The 19743-nt window shown below is 39.5% G+C and overlaps 1 long non-coding RNA gene across 1 annotated transcript in view; it reads right to left on the reverse strand.

Annotated features, from left to right (window-relative positions):
- Positions 1–17216, reverse strand: part of LOC127572753 (uncharacterized) — a 41176-nt gene extending 23960 nt beyond the window's left edge. Inside the window, exon 1 of the long non-coding RNA XR_007956676.1 lies at positions 17125–17216. This is a non-coding gene — a long non-coding RNA (uncharacterized LOC127572753). The remainder of the gene's footprint in view (positions 1–17124) is intronic.
- Positions 17217–19743: the final 2527 nt, after the last annotated feature.

Genomic DNA, 19743 nt, shown 5'->3' on the forward strand with positions numbered 1-19743 from the left:
TTTCCTGGAAGAAACATAAGAAACTTAACGTGATTCAGGACAAAGCAGCCCAGGTGATTTTCACCTCATCCATTACCCTGAAGGTTCATTTCCCTCATCACGGATGCACCCTGACTGCAGTATGTACCATCTACAAAGTACACTTGCCTGGGCTACTTTGACAGTACTTCCCAAACACTTGACCTCAACCAATATGAAATACAAGGGCAGTAGGTGCTTTGGAACATCATCAAAAGGTGCTGGTTTTCTCCAGGTCATTCATCATCCTGACTTGGACATATATTACCATTCCTTCATGGTTGCTGGGCCTAAGTCCTGGAACCACTTTGCTAATAGCATCCTGAGAATATTTTCACCAGAAGTTCAAGGCTGCAGCTCTCAGCACAGACCCTGCTCCATATCCCCCTTCCCAGAGTCAAATAAGAATGAACAATAAATACTAGTACTGACCAATGTCCACATTCCCAGAAACAAATAAAATAAAACTTGCTAGTCTCTGGCAGGAAAGATTAAAATGTAGTCTCTTTTCCACTGAAAGAGATCAGTGACTTCCCTTTCACAATAGTGTATGACACTGTTGTAAATATCTCAAAGTCCTGTTTATTGTCATATGCACAAGTACATGTATGCACAAGTGCAATGAACAACCTACTTGCAGAAGCATCACAGGCGCATAGCATCATATAAGCAGCATTCACAAGAAAAACAAATATTAAATATATTATAAATAATTTTTACAATTAGAACAAAAAACAAAGTTCATTGTAGTGCAAAGTGATCAAAGTGGTCATAGTGTTGCTAAATTGCAGTGATTAGGGTTTTACTGGTTGGTTCAAGAACAGAATGGTTGAAGGGAAGCAGCTGTTCTTGAACCTAGTGGTGTGGGACTTCAGACTTCTGTACCTCCTGCCTGATGGCAGCTGCAAGAACATGGCATGGCCCGGATGGTGGCGATCTTTGATGATGAATGTTGCCTTCTTGAGGCAGTGCCTCCTGTAGGTACTACGAATGGTAGGGAGGGATGTGCCCATGATGTATTGAGCAGAGTTTCCAGCCCTGAAACAACGTGTTGGGTAAAAGCTATTGGCTGCAGTTACAGGGCACCCAATGACAATGCAATCCTTGCCATGCACTGATGGTGCAGAGTGGAGATTTCAATGTGGCTCACAGCCTCACATACTTTTCCTCATTGATGTTCAGGTTGGAGAATTTTCCCTTAGCATTTCTCCCCTTCCTTCTTCTCCTTCATCTAACGACTTTTCCCGCTCTATATATTTTGCTTATTCTCTCCCAGTTGAGTAATTTTCCAAGAAGTGTGCCTACTCATGCACTTATGTCCACAACCAGCTACTTTGCACAGAAACTTTGAAATCAAGGCAATGTCCTTTAGCACCAATGTCCTTTGGAACTTGAAACTTATAAGTGATTTATAATGCAGTTAATCATTTTTAAAATTCAGGCAATAGCCAGTCAGATTCCATTGGCAACTAACTTTTTAATTGTGTTTTATTTTTAAAAAATAGCATTGATGGGAGTCCTTCCTGCTGCTAAGTGTATGTGCTTGATAAGGAATTAGCTGGAGCACTGAGCTCCCAAATGACATCACATTAGCATTGCCTGCTGCAAGCTGATTGACATTGTGATCTGCCCACTCTAAATGCACTCTGTACTCACCAACATATCATGCAGTGTGATTCATGTTACAATTGCAGATACATGTTTACAACAAACACATGGAACAAAATGGGCATCAGTATTACCCAAAAAATGCACACCTCGGAGCTGAATTTTGTAGTGCAACTTGTGTTCTAATCCTCTGTGTGCAAGGAAGTCATCTACCTTTGCCTTCATTCATCTGACAATAATCTTGAGTGCATACCTGCTTGTTACCAAATATTTTCTATTTATCCTTTGAAGACCGAGAAATTCTTAAATTCTGCCAGACCCACATGGAAGACTCTAAATGTAACCTTACTGGCATTATGTACAAATCCAATCAAACTTTCTTGACTTAATTTCCATTGTGTTTCACTTAAAATCCATAATCCCTTTCTCTACCTAATTGTTTTCATTTTGAAATATAAGTACTTATGTTCTTGCATTGCTGTGTCCTTTAAGGATCTCACTACCTGGGAAGTCGTGGAATAATTAAGTAAAATCAGCATAGATTTGTAAAAGGCAGGTCATGTGTGACCAGTTTAATTGCATTTTTTGAGGAATTTGTAGATAAAGGTGCAGACTATTATCCTGTGGTATAATATTAAAGTCAAAGATGTTGCACTTACAAACATGGTGATTATTCAATATTAGTGCTGCACGTTTCTCCATCATGTGTAATGATTATGATATTTCCTTCATTAAAATTTACAACAGAATTTATGAGCCAATAGTATCCTCACATGTTCTGTGCTAAAACTATTGAAAAATGTTCAGGATATTGTAGTCATTCTCTATTCTCTCCTCTTCCATCGGGTAGAAGATACAGGTGCCTGAGGGCACGTACCACCAGACTTAAGGACAGCTTCTACCCCATTGTGGTAAGACTATTGAATGGTTCCTTTATACAATGAGATGGACAATGACCTCACGATCTACCTTGTTGTGACCTTGCACCTTATTGCACTGCACTTTCTCTGTAGCTGTGACACTTTACTCTGTACTGTTACTGTTTTTTTACCTGTACTACATCAATGCACTTTGTGCTAACGCAATGTAACTGCACTGTGTAATGAATTGACCTGTACAATCGGTTTGTAAGACAAGCTTTTCACTGTACCTCGGTACAAGTGACAATAATAAACCAATACCAATACCAATACCAATTTGTCAATTGTCCTAAACGTGATTCGTTTTAACCTTCCTTGATATGAGAAGCATTACTTTCAATTGAAAAATAGTGAGAAGATAAAGTAAAAATTAACTTTACAGTATCAAAGATCACTCTCCTGTCCAATGAGCTCAGGAAAAATGAAGTCAATATAGCTATTTACATTTGTTAGAATATTTATTCAGATAATATACTTGGCGACCAGGACTAAAGTACAAATTCTGGATTAAGCACCCAGATGAGTTCAGATTAAGATTTGCAGAACCAAAAGTGGATAAGCAATTGATGCAGATGCTGAAAATCTGAAATAAAAACAGAAAATGACAGGACAGGCAGCATCTGTACAGCAAGAAAGCGAGCTAAGATTTCAGGTTGATGAGCTCTTATCAGAATGCATCTGTTTCTCTTTCCATAAATGCTTCCAGACCTGCTGAGTATTCCTACATTTCTATTTATATTTCAAAACAGGATGGAGCTTAAACTTTTGCATTTACCCTGGGATGTGCCTAAATTCATTGAACCATACAAAGGAAAAGCACAGCAACAATGGAGTTATTTGCATAAACACAAAAAATTATCCACAGAAATACCAAAGAGACCTTTTCAGGATGCTTTTCAGTTAAATTTTCAGTCAGATTGAAAGTGCATTGATAATACTAGCTCTCACATATCCAATGTTGGAAATAAATTATCCCAAAGTACTTCAAAAACAAATAGTAAAAGCAGAAGAAAAACATGTCAAGAGAGTATTGTCGAAGGATGATTGATGATATGCAATAGGTAGTTATCAGGAAGGTTTTTAATACACAAACTTCAGAAGTAGAAGGAAATTGGGAAGAGGTACAAATGAGCAACGTTTATATAGCTGCAAGTTTTGCCATTAATGCTGGTTTAAATATGGGGGAGGGAAATCAGAATCAGAAGATCGAAGGTGCAGAAAGGGAAATAATTTTGAAAGATGGTGTAAAGTCTTGACATTGATTTGGATTTTGTTGCACATTTCACTATGGAATAAAAATGTATAACTTCTTGTTAAATGAATATTCTGGTTCCACATATCTTAACACTGCACTGCAATAAAATCTGACTTTAGGTGTAAAGCATTCATTCAGGCAACCTTATTGTGACATATTGCATGTCAAGTTCTGGACTGTAAATGAATGTCAGTTTTGACCTTGATAATTGCTCTAAAATTTTTGAGCATATTGTTATCAATGCAAAATTAAATTTCTTAAGATCACAATCAGTTGGATTTTTATATTTGTAGTTAAATTACAACGCCTAGATTTCCTGATTTTTTTAATCCATTATACAAATGTTCAAACATAAACTAACATCATCAATATTCCAAGATTTCAGATTTATGATGAAACTTTTTCCATTTCTCCTTAAAGAAATAAGAGTGAATCCAAGGACAGCAAGTTTCTTTCAAGTATTTCATAGCCATATGCACATTCATAAAGAGTTGTCAGAAACTGATCATTGCAACCCCCATCAAACTATTAAGGAAGAGTTTGCCTTTCTGCTCTGCAAAACAGAATCTGATTGGCAGTTGGTCAAGCACTGGAGACACATGATTTCATGTAGGCTGTTGATTGTGCCAGTTGTGGGAAGGTGCTCAGTAGGTAAAGCTCACGTACCCACTCATGAAGCGCAATGTGTAGGAAGGCTCCTGCTGCCCTTCAAACTGGTGCTATGCATTCAGGAGATGATGGAAATATGTGGGATGGAAACATGAGGAGGGGGAATAATACTGATAATATCATGTAATTACACACAGAAATCATAAAAACTGCATTTTTTTAAAAAAACACATCCAATTATAATGTGATAATAGCAAGCACTAGATTACACAAGCATGCATCGATTGTTTGAGAAAATGTTCATGCTATCTGCCAAACAAGTATTGATAAAAAGAAATGCAGTTCTTATCTGTTCTCCTAGTATCCATTCTTCAAAAACATCTCAATAAACAGCTGCTAAATTTAAGTTTGTGCACAAAGTGATAATCAGAGTAACTCTTTCAGGATTGTGGCTACCGTAGGTACACTGTCTATCCATGGCATTTTCTGGTAGAGGTCAAGAGTCTCTTCATATTTGCTAATTATGGTGGACTTCAGGGCAGGTCAGGCATGGTAGTGTAGTGGTTAGTGTAACGCTTTTACAGCACCAGCGACTCGGGTTCAATTTCGGCCGCTGTCAGTAAGAAGTTTGTACGTTCTCCCCGTGACTGCGTGGGTTTCCTCTGGGTGCTCCAGTTTCCTCCCACATTCCAAAGACATACAGGTTAGGAAGTTGTGGGCATGCTATGTTGGCGCTGGAAGTGTGGCGACACTTGCGGGCTGCCCCCAGAACACTCTTAATCTCTGTTGACACCCAGATTCTGTTGTCCAGGGTCACCAGGTTCTCTGTGAAGAGCTATCTCAGAAAAGCTTTTTTTGAAGGATCCTTGAGACTTCCCATATTGATTTTCCAGTGGCAACATTTTTATTACTGCTATTGTTTTGGGTCATCAGTGGTAACCATCCAGGCACAGGTGATGAGAATACCCTTGTGGTGTCTTGTTCAGACAATGACATGTTCTAACATGTGACATTATCTGAACCAGGGTTGGTGCCACAGACTCTTGTGTATATCTGCCTGATGAAACAGGGTGTTGATTATGATGATGCCACACTCCCAACATACTTTTAGGAGGAGGACTCCACTGGAGTTAGTTTTCCCTATCTCCCCCTTGCCAATCATGCCTTTCAAGAGTTTGATGTCTTCTGAACCAAGAAGATCAGTTTGGCTCCCTCTGGGATAGGTGTAAGGGTTGGAGAATAAGTCCTTCTGGACCTCATGTGTACCTTCTGGGGTTGTTCTGAGGAGAATGACCAATAAATCCAAGACCTAATTAATCACAAATGCGAGTTGTTCACTTAAAGTCAGCATAAACAGAACAAGCCATAACTTTGACAAGCAAATAGTTTTAAAAAAAGGTTTGTTATAGGTAGTTTCAAGAATTTAGAGATGAAGAGGGCATGGCACAGATGTTTAAATATTTTATTGGTGAGGAAGGTGGGAATGCTGAAGTACTGAGCAAGGTGTAGAGGAGTCAATATTGGAGCTAAATATTTTAAAGGAAACCTATTGTGAAGAGTTAATGTCAATAAAGATTCAAAAGTTACAAAGCCTAGTATTCATCCCAAAATACTCAAAGTTTTGTTAGTGCTACCACTGGCTCAAGTAGACTAACAAAAATTTTCCATAGTTCTTTGGAAACAAGGTTTCTGGCAGAATATTTGAGGATGGCTGTGACAACATTGTACTCGAAATATGAAACAGCTAAGCCAGAGAGAAAAAAATTAGGTATCTCATTTTGGCTTTTTTCCCTCTCTCATTCTCACTTACAGGAGTCCAGCATGAACCTAAAGGGTGAATGACCTCTTTCTGTGCCATAAATTTCTATGATTAAATTCAATGATTTATTTTGCATCTTTAACTAGATTTTTTAAAATTCTGATAGCTTCCACAAGCTTGTTAAGGAGGATATTCAGACATATCTTTGGCTAGGAGGAGATTTTGCTGAACCTGCTGCCTGTCTCTCTCCTTTGCTCCCATCACAAGCCCACCACCACTAACCCAGGCCAAAGGCAACTGGGGCAAAATTGAATGGGTGTAATACAGAAGGTCAACTCACTGCCACTGTAGACCACAAGTAAATGTGAAGTCACTCCCTAGAGTTCATACCAAGGAATTATATGGGTGAATACTTTAAAAGGCAAGGGATAATAAGGGATTGTCAGCAATGATGAATAAATGAGGGTAGGTAATAGTAGGACTAACCAAGCTTCATTCAGTACTGGTTCCTTTGCCTCTGAATTTGAAGCTTCATGGTTCCAAGACTTGAACATGAAATGCAGACATTTACAAGGGAGTGTTGCATCATTAAGGGACCACCTTCCCCATGTGATGTAAATGTAAGACTGCCTGCCTATTGTGATGTGCAAAAAGCATCCGATACGACTATTGGAGAAGAGCAGGATGTTCCTTAGGTGCCCCAACTAACACTAAACTAACACTATCAGTCTTGTTTAAATTGTTTTTGTGTGTAAATTAAGTATCATGTTTGCTTACAGATAATGCTCACAATAGTAAGTGGCCAGCTGTGAATTCTTATAAGATAACTAAATGCTATTAATAAAATTAATTTATTTAACTGATTATTTTGAAGAAGTTGCAGTGTGAAATGATTAAGGGAATTGGTGGAATTTGTATTTTTGTCTTGTTCAAAAGTGCCACATGAGAGGTATGTTATGAAAACAAAGGCATGAGGCATGAAAGGGAATGTAGTGGTATGAGTTAGAGAGCCTTTTATCCATTGGCAGGATGTGGAAAGCAGTCTGCTTCAGAACATTTGACCATGATCTCTTTCAGAGTTTACTTACACCTTACATCAATTGCCTTAACTTTGGACATGGATACCAGAAGATTGATAATGAAAACTGCTGCTGATGTTAGATTAGGAGGCACGGCAACCTATGATGAAATGTGGAGGTTGATCTGTTGAACAGGAACAGATGACCAAAGCAGTCAGATAAATAGGATGTGTATTTCATTACAGAATAATATACATATTACATTTTAGCTGGAGACGATCTCCTAGAAATCGATATGTTTAATATACACTGCGTGAAATCACGCTTGTAGGATTACCAGAATGCAAGTGTCTAATGATTTTCTCTGAAGTTCACCTTTAACAGTTTTAGGAGAGCATTAATCAATTTAAGATAAACATTAAAATTGTGTAAGAAAGAAATTTAAATGAATGTGCTAAGCCTTTGGATGTTAGTATCCCATGGTATAATTTCAAAATCTTTATTGCTGGAGTAAAAATAAATTAAGCAAACATGAAAAATAAGCAGCGATGGATGAATACAGTATGAAAACTAATTGTTTGTGGGATGAAAGAAACAATGCACTACAAATTTAGTACCCTTCAAATCAGAGAAAATTAAAACACATTTCAAAAGCAACTTTACAAGTTACTGAATAGTAGGTGAAACTGCTTGTGAGTTGTGAAGTGAACATGTTGTGTTGAGTGCAAGCCCAATGAGTACTATGGCAGGTAGAAATGATCCATTTATCATTTATCGTAACAATATTCCTTTTTTCTTCAATATTTAACAACCAAGACTCCCATCAGTATTGTTCTATGATTCAAAAAGAAAATGCTGGAATTGTGTTTGAGTTTGAGTAACATTTTTGGAGAGAGAAGCAGTTAGCATTCTCTCTTGAATTTGCATCACCTAAAATGTTTACTCTGCTTAACTTTCCATAAATGCTCCCTGATTAGCTGATTAGTTTTTCTCGCATGTTCTGTTTATATTTCAGATTTCCAGAACCTGCAGTATTTTCTCTTTCACAAGGGGATGTGCGTGTACAACTTTCTAATTGATCTTTCTCTTTATTCCAACCTGATCTGTGCTTAATCTCTCTCCATCACAGTGTTGATGATGCCTGAATTGAGAACGTGGTTTCTACTATATTTCATATACAATGGATTACTTTCTAAATTTGATGGAAAATATCCAAGATCTTGTATGCTGAAAACACTCAGCAGACGAGGTAGAGGGGTTATCTGGGTTCCAGATGAAGGAAGACTTCTCAGAGGCACCTGTGTGAAAAGTCTCATTGGAGCAACTAAGATGGAGCTGGAGGAAGTGGGAGAATGGAATGGAATTCTTATAGGAGGCAGAATAGGAGGAAATACATTCAAGATAGCTGTAGGCTCATAACAGAAGTTTGTTGCAAGCCTGAGATGGAGATAGAGAGATCCAGAAAGGAAAGGAAAGAGTCAGAAATGGACTATGTGAAGGTGAGGGTGCACAGATGCACAGGGTTACAGAATCTTGTGTATCTGTGCTTTGTGCATCTATGATGACTGGAATTTATTTATGGATACTTCCTTCCCTTTATCTCTTTGGTTTTCGGATACATTTGTTTTAAATCTGTACAGTTTTATGTTTAACCAATGGGCTTTCATGCGGAACATTAGTGAATGGCTTTGGAAGCAAGGTTCAATATCGCAAGGTTTATGTGGCCCACCTTCCACAAAAAGTTGAGGAGATTGATCATGCAGGATCTTTCCATTTATAATCCCTGATGAGTGCTGTTTACTTAATTATCATCTTTTCAGGTAATGATCAAATTTACTCCTGACAATTGATTCCGCTGTTTTACACAGATTGGAATTGACTAATGGATCTGTAGCTGACTGTGACTGCTTTATCCAACTTTTTTGGAAATAGGCAATCACTAATTTTCAGTCTACTGGTGCTTCACCATGACTCCTGCTCTTCTACTTCATTTAACATTTGAAGAATAGTGATTTGGATACACAGCAAATTAAATGCCAAGGTGTACTTTCCAATAATTATGCCAAGCTATAAGGGAACAGCTGGGCAAAATGCATCAAGGAAAAAACTGATGTGGAAAATCAAATATGTGTAACATAATTGGCCTGATTTGATCTTTTTTTGCATGAATGAATGGATAATTGGACAGGCTTCATTATGGGGGCATGATACTCCCTGCTTGCATGACTATCTCAACTATCTCCCTCTGAACACTTTTTGCTCTCTTCACTGGCCAATTGCAAATAAGAGAGCATAAGATTCCACCAAGACAAACTGTCTCCAGGGTCTCATGCAGCATCTCAGGTGATACTATACAGGTATCATCAAACTGAAACCATACAACTTCGATGTTCAGTCTTGTGAATAAACCAATAGTATAAGCAACAAATCATGCAGGCACGGTAGTGTAGTGGTTAGCGTAACACTATTAAAGCGCCAGCGACGCAGGTTTGATTCCGGCCACTGTCTGTAAGGAGTTTGTATGTTCTCCCCGTGACTGCGTGGGTTTCCTCCGGGTGCTCCAGTTTCCTCCCACATTCCAAAGACGTTCAGGTTAGGAAGTTGTGGGCATGCTATGTTGGCGCTGGAAGCGCTGGCGACACTTGCAGGCGGCCCCCAGAACACTTTATGTAAAAAGATGTATTTGGGCAGGCACAGTAGTGTAGCAGTTAGTATAACTCTTACAGCGCCAGCAACCCGGGTTCAATTCCAGCCACTGTCTGTAAGGAGTTTGTACGTTCTCCCTATGTCTGCATGGGTTTCCTCTGGGTGCTCCGGTTTCCTCCCACATTGCACAGACGTACGGTTAGGAAGTTGTGGGCATGCTATGTTGGTGTCAGAAGCATGGCGACACTTGCGGGCTGCCCCCAGAAGACTCTATGCAAAAGATGCATTTCACCATGTAATTCGATGTACTTGTGACTAATAAAGAAATCTTATCTTATCAGTGCTTAAGGCATATTGATGTAGTTGCTGCCCTTTTACTTGAAGTGTTCACCTGACATAAGTATTAGCTCTGTTCGTACAGTATATGTAAATAGAGGGGTTAACACCTTTGGTAACCTGCTGGAAAACAGACAATCCAAGAGTCTTTACTCCACTGTGACTTTACTTCTTGCCAGTCTAACATTTAACCATTATTTTGGAAACAAACATTGAGGAAATGCATATTCAAAATGCTGACAGAATGATGAACCAGTGCTTGTTTTATTCCTCAATGCTATAGAAAGCATGAACTCAGTCAAGAATGGGCATAAATCCCTAAGTCCTAAAACACATTTTTTAGTCTGGCATCCTCATTTTGAACTGGGCAATAAAAAAAAAATCTCTGGTCACTCCAGCAAAAGTATTCTAGCTTGCTTTGCTGGTGTGGCTTAAAGTAACTACTCAATGGGGTACGGTTATTGCTGATGCTTGGACCCTGCAAACCTATTCTACTGTGTGCTTTCTCCTTGGTCCAGCGGGGATGTGATGGAGCTCTCCATCAGAGCTGCCAACAAACCACAGAGAAATTTAGTAATGTCACTCTGAATGGAATCAATGTTGTCCTGCTGGGGCCCATTTTTTCTTTGCTGGAAATAAGAAATAGTTAGGGAAATAGGATGTTCAGGTTATATCCTTCGTATGTGAGTAAGTCAAACAGAAACCATTAGAAGGTACTTCTGCGCCTGAAGGTTTAGCACTGTTGGTTCGATTGTAACTGCACTGTTACAATTGCAGACATACATGATTCAACCTTTTGCTTTAATTGTGTTTTTCCAAGAAAGCAAAGTGGGGTGTTTATTTTCTTCGGGTGCTTGGTACAAGAGATCTAATTGAAGAGCTTGATCTTGAATCTACAATTGAATTCTCCTTCAGGATTTCTTTAATAGTCTTGCCAGCATGTGCTAGGGAACAAATAAATGTCTTCAAGTAATTGCAGAATCCATCATTTTGAGTGTGAGAAGGCTACTGAGTCACCAGAAACTGACTTCCTTTGCTGTGCCTGAAACCCTTGGCAAATGTTGCAAATTTAGCAAAATGACACAATGTATACAAAGCATGTGCATCAGTCAGTGATAAAGATCTTTGCCATGACTAAAATAAAGGCAGGTCGAGAGACAATCAGCCTCAAACTTTGGCAAACTTTCAAGGCGAGAGATAATGGTACCAGGAATTTTCAATTTCAGTCACGCTGGTTCAGCATTGAGCACGATTAGGGGAGTCACAGCAGAACTGGATACAAAGTGAAGCCCCTTCTCCACTGTTCCAACCACATGACTAAGCCATTCACAACAACAATGTAGATGGGCACAAAGGGCCCATTTCTGTGATCTAGGACTCTATAACATTCTGCCCCACACCATTCCTTAAGTAACGTTGCTAATTAGCAGTGGGCAAGGAATAATTTCATAGGTCCAGGAGCTGGATAGAAAATACCCATGTTCACTTTCCTTACAGATCAGAGTTTCCTCCCACTAGCCTGACTTGGACTTGAATCTGAATCCAAAGCACAGAGTGTCAGATTAACATGCAACCCATTATGCGAGTCTGTTCCATTTTAAAATCCTTAAAGGCATCCTCATAAAACAATTAATTCATAATTCTATAATGATTCTGCATTGCTTAAATTTTCTTAGTGATATGATTTTATAACTGGTACTAAAAGAGCTAGTCATTGATTTCAGGAAGGGGGATGGTGCACAGGTTCCTGTTTACATCAACTGTGCTGAGGTTGGGAGGGTTGAAAGCTTCAAGTTCCTAGGGTTGAATATCACCAATAGCCTGTCCTAGTCTAACCATGTAGACGCTACAGCCAAGAAAGCTCACCAGCGCCTCTGCTTCCTCAGGAGGCTAAAGGAATTTGGAATATCCCCTTTGACCCTCACCAATTTTTATCGATGCACCATAGATAACATCCTATCCAGATGTATAACGGCTTGGTACGGCAACTGCTCTGCCCATGACCGCAAGAAACTACAGAGAGTTGTGGACACAGTTCAGCACATCACAGAAACCAGCCTCCCCTCCACGTACTCTGTCTACACTTCTCGCTGCCTTGGGAAAGCAGCCAACATAATCAAAGACCCCACACACCCTGGACATTCTCTCTACCATCAGGCAGAAGATACAAAAGCCTGAAAGACGTACCACCAGGCTCAAGGACAGCTTCTATCCTGCTGTTTAAAGCTATTGAATGGTCTCCTGGTATGATAAAATGGACTCTTGACCTCACAATTTACCTCGTTATTGCCTAGCACCTTATTGTCCTCCTGCACTGCACTTTCTCTGTAACCGTAGCACCTTATTCTGCATTCTGTTATTGTTTTCCCTTGTACTACCTCAATGCACTTTTGTAATGGAATGATCTGTATGAACAGCATGCAAACAGGTTTTGTACTGTACCTAGGTACATGTAACAATAATAAACCAATTTACCAATAATTAATTTTGGTAGTAGAAGGAAAACAAATTGAACATGTCAGAGTGAATGCTCAGCAATTTCCTGTTAGAGGGAGGGGCAAGAGAATGAAGGTGGCATGATTAGTAAGTTTGCAGATGACATCAAAGTTGGTGGTATAGTGGATGGTGAAGAACACTGTCTGAAGTTACAATTGGACCTCAATCAACTGAGAAAGTGAGCAAGAGAATGGCTGATGGAATTTAACTCAGACAATGCAAAGTGATGCATTTTGGGAAGTTAATTTAGGGCGGGACATACACAGTGAATGGCAAGTACATAGTTCCCTGATAGTGGGAACACAGGTAGACAGAGTTGTGAAGGAGGTGTATGGTATGTTTGCCTTCATCAGTTGAGGCTTTGAGTACAGGAGTTGGGACATCATGTACAAATTAACGTTCAGGCAGCACTTGGAGTATTGTGTGCAGTTCTGGTCGCCATGTTATAGGATGTGATTACCATAGAGAGGATGCAGAAAAGATTCACAGGAGTGCTACCTAGACTGGAGAATTAGAATTATAATAGGATAGGCTGGGACTATTTTTCTTGGAGCGAAAGAGGCTAAGCAGTGACCTTAAGATGATGAGGGGCATAGATAGGGTAGAAGTCACGGTCTTTTTCCCAGGGTAGGGGAGTCTAAAACCAGAGGGCATAGGTTTAAGGTGAGAAGGAAAATATTTCAAGGGGATCTAAGGGGCAAGATTTTCACACAGAGGACACGAGATAGATGGAATGAGCTGCCAAGGAAGATGGTAGAGAAAGATACAATTACAATGTCTAAAAGGCGTTTGGGTAGGTACATGGATAGGAAACTCAAACAAATTGGATCAGCATAGATGGGCATCCATGTCAGCATGGACAAGCTGGGCTGAAGGGCCTGTTTCCATGCTATATAACTCCATGAATCTATGAACAATGATCATACAAAATGGATAGAAAAGGGAAAGATTTATGACCTTAATTTGATCACCTAGCACAATGTTTATGTTTACGAGTGGTATGAAATTCAATTTCACGGAGAAATTCTTTACCAGTGCTGTTCATGCACTCCCTAAAGTGGAAACTTCTCTTAAGTTACTTTGTGCATCTAACACATTAACACACTGACAATGATCAACATTCAGGAATTCAACATGTTTGACCTGCCTCTTTATAATGTGAAGGAGACCTCACTGAACAAGCCCCATGCCTGAAAAGTGTACTTCAGGTAATTAAAGCCTTGCCCAGCTCAGTGACTGACTCTCACCTAAACCAGATTTTGACCCTAGAGACACAAGAAACTGTAGATGCTGGAATCTGGAGCAACACACAAAGTGCCAGAGGAACTCAGCAGGTCAGGCAGCACTTATAGAGGGAAATGTCGACTGTCCATTTCCCTCCATAGATGCTGCTTGACCTGCTGAGTTCCTCCAGTGTTTTCTGTGTTGCTCCATTGCTTGACCCTGGCTCACCACACCCCAATTACAACCCCACACTCCACTTTAGCAGCCAGTCACAATAACCTTTAAGAGCCAGGACTCAACCTTCGATGTCCTACTGTTCTCTTAAACTGCAACAAGTGATACCCTGATCTTCCCCCCTCCACCATCACCACCACCACCACCACCACTACCACTAGATCTCTCTCCACTGTTAATCCACCTTAAGAGATTTTCACATTGTTAAGATATAGCTGGAGTCAAAAATAAACCAGATTTTGATACATTTGACAAGATAGAAAAACAATTATGATTCAGAAGGTTGTACGATTAGCAAGGTAGGAATAATTGATAGAGAGCAGCTTAAGTACTATTGACAGCAAGGAAAGATAACTCACAAGCTTAAAAGGCCAGTAAAAGGTCAAAATGTTTTTAGGAATGGAGACAGAATTAAGAAGTTTGGGTGGCTAGCCTGAAGGTTATTGCATTCGACCTTCTGGAGAATGTACCCAGCCTCCGAGGGCTGTTTTCCTGAATTTGTTTTCAAGCTGAGAGTAACAACAGCTGGGACTATCTAAGAGATTTGCTTGAAGATGATATTAAGTAAAGGCTCATTTAGGATATAGTAATTATGTTGAGTCTTTATCAGACATCCCATACTAACAGTAGAAGGCTTAAGGAAAACGTTTCTTCCCCCCAGTTGTTGATAATGTTTACTATTACTTTTAGGAAATAGCTTTCTCTAAATCTCAGAAGGTGCTCTGCAGTCACTTAAGATTAATTTAAAGCAGAGTTGATGTAAAATTTTCCTGTCAAGTAACATGCAACTAGCAGCCATTGATTCTAGAAATAATGTACTACTTTTGTAGATTTTAGGCTGACAACCAAATTTAGAATATTTCGTAATGACTAAACCATGCATCCTTTGAATAATAAAAATGAAAATTAGCTTTATCTATGAATTCGTATCATAACGACTATTTTACATATAGTAGGAGCTTGTGAAATCCATATTTCAAGCCCTTACCTGTCAAGAAAAAAATTCTTTTTGACAAGTAAGTCCATCTCACAATAAATGATATTGTACATTTACATGTCCCGAGGACAGTCTGGTTAGAATCTAATTCCCTTACGCAGCTTTAAAAGGGCTCTATGGGCAAGTCTAGCTTCTGTCTGAATCGCTTCTCATCACAATTTGATGTGTTTAAACTATAGATTTGTTCCATTGAGAGATAGTTGCATGTTGTCGGTAGAAAAAAATGTTATAATTGATATGAGTAGTCTATTTTGATATGGTAATCCATGTTATCACCAAGAATTAAATTAAAATCATTGATGAGTATGATCTGTTTGTTCACGGCGAGCAGGAAAAATAGAAGGAATCCGCGCAGATAAGCACATGTTGTTCATCATATCTTGAACAAAAAAACAAAGTAATTGTATTCTATGTGTTAGAAGAAACTTGGCAAGAATCTCTATAATTAAAGGGAAGCAGAATGGTGCACAAAATGGATGACCTTAAAGCAATAGTGTAAGCTGCATTTGTTTATTTCTATGTGGAAGTGGTAATTCCAAACTCGTTCCCTATATTAAGGTAATCATTTTCAAATATCCCCATTAAAACATGTTGTATTTGATAATTACATGTCTGAAATGTATAAGTAAAACATGTGCTTAGTAGTTGGTAGATGACATATATCTTTGATTTCCTTTGATAAAATAATATGGCTTATATTATGGTGGAATTATGAATATGGGCCTTTATTACATAGTCTCAATAGAATTAGGGATATGTGGTGCTGGATGGAACGTATGCGATTTAGGTGACATCAGGTCACCTGACTAGTATATTAAGAAGTGACTGCAGACTGCTCAAACTTCATGGATTGTATTGCTGCTAACTATAAACACTTTTCTCCAGCCCTTATCTGCTGAGATACTCATGCAATGAGAGCCTCAGTGGTGACACCACTGGCAATACACTACTTCCAGGGATGTCATTAGGCCATGGCTAGCCATTCAGGGTGGGTTGTAGACTTCGGGACTGAGGGCAAAGCCTACTCCTACAGAGTGAATGCAGACATAACAAGAGGTAAAGCAGTACTAGGGTCATGATGGAAAACACCATTGTTTTTCTCATGGTAAGATTTTATTGCCCACGTCAAATCCAGGAGAACCTTGCAGAATACACCAAAGAACATGGAGACTTCATTATTAACTGCTGCATGCTGCACAATCTTGTCGATTGATGTCAGCAGCCAGTACCTGAGGGAGAAGAACAAGGAGGCCTGGAGACCGAGGGCCAGAAGGAGAATAGCAGGAAGGAGAGGAAGGTGGCCAGAATGATCAACACTCACACTCACATCTCCCAGCTGAGCACAGGAGGCAGGCACTGCCCACAATCGATATAAGGCACTCAGTAACAGAGAGATGATACTCAAAAGGAGCCTTCAAGGTAAGATTCCACAATGAAAAACACACCTCAATCAAGAACATAAATACTGTACATCAACAATCAGCCACAAGAGCCCAGATGACGCATGAAATCCCCTCACTTCCTGCTGTGCAAGTCCATCTGCACTGAGAAAAACACTTCAATGAATGATTTCCTGACCCTATAATATCAAATTCTTGTATTTCCTGATGAGTGGCACTTTGTTTAAACAAATGTCACCTCTGCACGAAATACTTTCTACTTGGCTCAAATTCACTCTGCACATGTAAATGTTCATTGATAACTGAAATCTTTAGACTGCTGCTAAGCACCAAAGGTGGCTAATTAGCATTGTAGCTGAGAGAAATGCAAATAACATATTGATTACATTGGCTTTCAACAGGTAGCGAGATGCAATATTTAATATTTGAGACACTAATACTTAATGCTAATAAGTTCCATACTCGTTCAGCAATGAAAAATCCCATGTAATATACCGAATGAATTTCTCTCTCTCCCTCTCTCTCTCTCTCTCTCTCTCACACACACACACACACACACACACACACACACACACACATGCACACACCCTTGCTCTCACTCACCATTGTTCTCACCCTTGTTCTTACTTTTGCCCTTCTGCAATCTCCCTCCACCCCATAGGAGGCACAATGTATTTCGCTGTTGTCTGGCTGCCACAGAAAGTGTGCCTTTAAGACTTTACATCCTTCCGTGACAGCTCACAACAAGAGTTGGCAACTGTGTTCAATTGAGCATGGTCCTGTTGAGAATTGTGCATGTTCTATTTTAGCATTTCATTCTGAGTGTAAATGGACCAATGCCACTTCAAACTGGATTTTGTCTGATTTTGCAGTTTTTGTTGGGGCCAACGAAGTGGATTTGGCATTTTAACACACCAAAAAGTATGTATAATCCAATTTCTTGACAACTGTGTTTCCAGAACATTGTGCATGGATTAGGAGGCACTCAAGTCCTGTTACAGTTGTATAAAAGGTTGGTTAGACCACATTTGGAGTATTGTGAGCAGTTCTGGTCACCATGCTGTAGGAAGGATGTGATTAAGCCAGAGAGGGTGCAGAAAATATTAACAAGGATGTTGCTTGGACTGAAGGGCTTGAATTATAAGGAGAAATCGGATCGGATAGGACTGTTTCCCAGGACCAAAGGAGGCTGAAGGATGATTTATAAAGTTATGAGGGGCATAGTTAGGGTAGATAGTCACTGCCTTTTTCCTGGGGTAGTGGAGTCTAAAACTAGAGAGCACAGGCTTAAGCTGAGAGGGAAAAAATTTCAAGCGAATCTGAGGGCCAAGTTTTTCACACAGAGGATGGTGGGTATATGGAACGACCTGCTCAGGGAGGTGGTAAAGACAGGTAAATTACAACATTTAAAAAACCTTTGGACAGGTACATGGATTGGAAAGGTTTTGAGGGATATGGGCCAAACACAGGTAAATGGGATTAGCTTAGGTAGGTATCCTGGTTGGCCTGGATGAGTTGGGTCGAAGGACCTGTTTCCGTGCTATATGACTCTATGAGTCTATGAGTTACATGGTTATCAGCTTACATCGCCCAATTTCTAGGTGTGAATTCTCCTATGATTGGGCATTGTTGTGACCAACTTTGTCCTTTGGCTTGTGAGTAGGTGTCAGCAGTGAATGAATGGATCTGGAAATGCTGCTGTAAAGGCAGTGTCATCCTCTATGGTCCTATTGATCCTGACCCTTCCTTAAACCTCTATGCTAACTCAACCTCTAATCCACCAATGTCTTCAATATTTCTTGGAGTTCTGGATCCCTGCACACAAAAGAGACAGAGGGCTAAAAAATCCCCTTAAGCACATCTTTTGATGCACAACAGAACAGATTTGAAGCTGAATATCATTTGCAAAATGTCAGCACCATTCCATATACACTGTGAAATTGTGTGATGCTCCTCCATTACACATGATTCACTGATAACAGCTATTGGTTTACAGCAGTGTCATTAATCAAGTAATGATATGTTTGACATTACTGCTCCAACGTTGAAGGGTGCATACATGCTGAAGAATGGTAAAGCAAGTCTTAATTGAAGGCGTCTTCAAATTTAAGGTTAAGGTACAATCCATATTGGGCAGATTTGTGTGGTGGCAGGTCCACCAGCCAACTAGTTCTTTGATGGACCATAAGTATCAATGTTGCAGCTAATACTTTATGTTTTCTTTGGGACAGGCATGATTCCATTCATTCTCATGATTTCTCTGGATGTCCAATTGCAATGGTCCAATGTCTGATCATCCATCAGAGAAGTACTGTGCCTGATCCATGTCCTTTCCACCATTCTCAGTGAAAAATAACGTGATTCAGGCAAACTACTTGAAGTGGGTGTTTCCATGGAGAATCATTCAGAGAATTCTTACATTATAGCTATTGGGATATAACTGTTGGCTGGAACTGATGCTCCCATTTCTCTGATTCACAGTTACCGAGATACTTTGTTCTTGGATGGAAACAGGTCACTCCTCAGAGTGAAGTCAACTCTTATATCAAGTGTTTCCTCTGTTATGGGCTGCCTTCTCTCACAAAATATGAAATGGAGTGGACAATTAAAAGATTATGACTGATAATGGCCTCAACTCTACTTTTCTACCTGTTTGCATGATCTTTGACTCCCCTATAAACCAAATATCTGCCTGTCTCAGCTGTGAATATATTCAATGACTCAGCCTCCACAATTCTCTGGGGTTGAAAATTCCAAAAATATGCAGCACTTTGAGAGAAGAAATGCTTCATCTGATTTCAGTGGGTGACCCCTAACTCTTGAGACTATTCACCCCTCTGCCCCCGATTCTAAATTCCCTCATGAGGAAAAACAGCCTCTAAATATCTACCCTATCAAACTCCCTCAGAAAGTTTATTTTAATAAGATCACCTCTCATTCTTCGAAAGTTCATTGAGTCCAGGCCCAACCTGTTCAATCTTCCTTCTTAACCTTTCTGTTTAATGCATTGTTCACCCAGAACATTATTGCAGCATTGTGCTGATGCCCATCCTTGTGTAATACTGACTTGACAATAGCCCAGCCAAATGGAACTGCAAAGATCTAACTAAAGCCATGTATTAATCACATGGAAAGCATTGCTTAACTTCAGGAAGAAAACCTGTGCTATTTAAAATTTTTCAATGACTTACAAGTTTATTGGCGATTGAATTGGTGTTCATA

This window comes from Pristis pectinata, chromosome 7 (genome assembly GCF_009764475.1).
Source record: "Pristis pectinata isolate sPriPec2 chromosome 7, sPriPec2.1.pri, whole genome shotgun sequence".
In the NCBI taxonomy this organism is placed as follows: Eukaryota; Metazoa; Chordata; class Chondrichthyes; order Rhinopristiformes; family Pristidae; genus Pristis; species Pristis pectinata.